This window comes from Otolemur garnettii, unplaced genomic scaffold, assembly GCF_000181295.1.
Source record: "Otolemur garnettii isolate 467f Iridium unplaced genomic scaffold, OtoGar3 scaffold00001, whole genome shotgun sequence".
NCBI classification, from domain to species: Eukaryota; Metazoa; Chordata; class Mammalia; order Primates; family Galagidae; genus Otolemur; species Otolemur garnettii.
Window position 1 is genome coordinate 29,089,527 of NW_003852396.1, and position 2,892 is coordinate 29,092,418.

At 39.5% G+C, this 2,892-nt stretch overlaps 1 non-coding gene across 1 annotated transcript; it reads right to left on the reverse strand.

Annotated features, from left to right (window-relative positions):
- Positions 1-204: 204 nt before the first annotated feature.
- Positions 205-335, reverse strand: LOC111724638. Its single transcript, XR_002772904.1, has one exon. It is a non-coding gene; the product is annotated as a small nucleolar RNA SNORA24 (small nucleolar RNA).
- Positions 336-2,892: the final 2,557 nt, after the last annotated feature.

Genomic DNA, 2,892 nt, shown 5'->3' on the forward strand with positions numbered 1-2,892 from the left:
AAAAAAAAAAAAAATCATAACTTTGTACATTGATGCATTTACGGGGTTCAGGGTACACTCTTCAGTTTTTTTTGTTTTTTTGTTTTTTTTTTTGCAGTTTTTGGCTGGGGCTGGGTTTGAACCCACCACCTCCAGCATATGGGGCTGGCACCCTACTCCTTGAGCCACAGGCACTGCCCCACTCTTCAGATTTTTAATAGTGAAGAATGTTACTTGTGCAAGTCAGAATCTGATACTAATTAAATGGTGACAGCTTTGCGGATAAATAAGAATATGCTCTTCCATGGCTAGGAAGGGAGACTGCCATAGTCAACAGGTCCCAAAGACACATGGAGACTTTTTTTTTTTAGACAGAGTCTCATTCTATTGTCCAGGCTGAACTACAGTGACATGATAATGGCTCACTGTAAACTTCAACTCTCAGGCTCAAGTTGTCCTCCTGCTTCAGCCTCCTTGTGTAGCTGGGACTACAGACTTGTGTCAAGACACCTGGCTTGTTTTGGTGCCCAAGTTGATCTCACATTCCTGGCCTCCAGTGATCCTGCTGCTTCGGCCTTCCAAAGTGCTGGAATTATAGGCATGAGCCATCATCCATGGCACAAAACTTTGAACTATTACAGTGTTTTGTTTAAGTAACAGAACCAGATATTTCAATTCAACTGATAGTTCATGGACTCTCTATATATCTGCCATATAAATTAAGAAGGAAAGAAGCACTGGAGAATTGAAAGAAGAACAGGAAACCATCTTTGCCCTAAATGACATGCTGGGTCATATTGGTGAAACAAACTTTAAGTAGGCCCACACTCCTTTTCTAGGAATACAGTTTCTATTGCCAATAGCCAGCTTATTTTTCCATGCCAAGCCTCGTTGTAAATTTAAAAAGGAGATGAATTGTTTACTCAGTTTCATGTGTAATAGTTTTAAATGATAAGTGACAAAATTCACAATAAGAACTAAATTCTTGGTGGGGCAAGGTAGCTCATGCCTGTCATTCTAGCATCCTAGGAGGCTGAGGTGGGTAGATCACTTGAGCTCAGGAGCTCAAGATCAGCCTGAGTGAGAGTGAGACCCTGTCTTTACTAAAAATAGAAAAATTAGCCAGACTTTGTGGTGGACACCTGTAGTCCCAACTACTTAGGAGGCTGAGACAAGAAGATTTCTTGAGCCCAGGAGTTTGAGGTTGCTGTGAGTTAGACTGAGGCCAAGGCACTTTAGCCTGGGCAATAGAATGAAACTGTCTCAAAAGAAAAAAAATAAATTTTTCCAGAATATTTGATGATATTTTAGATACAAGTTTATGTGTAATTTTTGTACTACTGACCACTCTCTACTGTAACTGAGGTCCTGGGTACACATCTAGGCTTCCTCTATTCACCCTCTATGAATGCTGCTTTGGCATAAAGGATGTCAAAATGGTGGTGTTGTCATGTACTCACTTCATTATCTAATGTTTTATTGTGTTGACATATGTGGTACTCACTTTGGCTTCTGGCAATTTGCAGACCAGAAAAATACTAACAGATTAGTGCTGAACTTCACTGACCATTATAAGAATGTACATATACATACATGATATACATATATCAAAACACTACATTATACTCCATAAATATATAAAATTATTATTTGTAGATTAAAAGTAAAACTTTAAATTAAAAAAAGAAACAACAGAATTGTCTCTACAGTTTATTATTTCTTGCCAAAGTTACAGAACCTCACTGAAAATTATAAGAAACAGCAGGCATTTCTCACTGTATAGGTATATCAAAACATTACCTTGTATCCCATAAATAGATACATTATTATTTGTCAATTAAAAGTAAAACTTTAAATTATAAAAAAGAAACAATAGAATTGTCTTTACAGTTTATTATTTTTCCCAAAGTTTGAGAATAAGGGCTACAACATGCATCTTTTTTTTTTTTTTTTTGAGACAGGAGCCTCAAGCTGGCCCCCTGGGTAGAGTGCTGTGGCATCACAGCTCACAGCAACCTCCAACTCCTGAGCTCAAGTGAGTCTCCTGCCTCAGCCTCCCTAGTAGCTGGGACCACAGGCACCCACCACAATGCCCGGTTATTTTTTGGTTGCAGCTGTCATTGCTGTTTCAGCAGGCCTGGGTTGGATTCGAACCCGCCACCTTAGGTGTATGTGCCTGGCGCCTTAGCCACTTGAGCCACAGGTGCTGAGCCTACAACATGCATCTTAAAGGAAAAAGTCCTGACTTACTTCTCTCTTGTGTATAGGGCCACAAGTGTCCTTATTTACCAGGGAGACTGGAAAGGTGTTTATGTGGAAACACCTACTTCCATGTGCTGCCACTCGCGGATGTGGCTGGCAGAGGCTCTCAGGCTCTTGGGTGTCGTCACTCTCACAAAGGACAAGAAAAGCCAGAAGAACAAAAGCAGGGTAGTAAGGGTAATAGTACAAAAGGTTGAGATCAAAATGTTTTGGGTCCATGTTGACCTCTCACATAGGCCAGACAGGTGGCACTTCCTTGGAATTCTGGGACCTTTTAGGGCAAACCAACTCTTCTGAAGTATTTGGCACTTTTGGGTTTAGGTTAGAAAACAGTAGTATTCAACTTTTCTCCAGTTGATGTGTGTACTCTCAACATATCCCTAGGATTTGGAAAACAGCAGGAGACAGAGGCTAAAAGATAATGAAAAGGTGTCTAGGTCCCTTACATGAACGACAACACAGGAAAACCTATCTACAAGGTACACAAGAGATGAGAAAGCAAAAAATGAACCAAGATTACCTATTAGAGAAGTGATGAAAAGAGTCTATGTGAAGACAGACTGAATATTCTTTATTTATATATATGAATGTAGTTAGGCACAAAATTCCACCATGAAAAATCACTAATAAAATTAATCTTTTTTTTTTTTT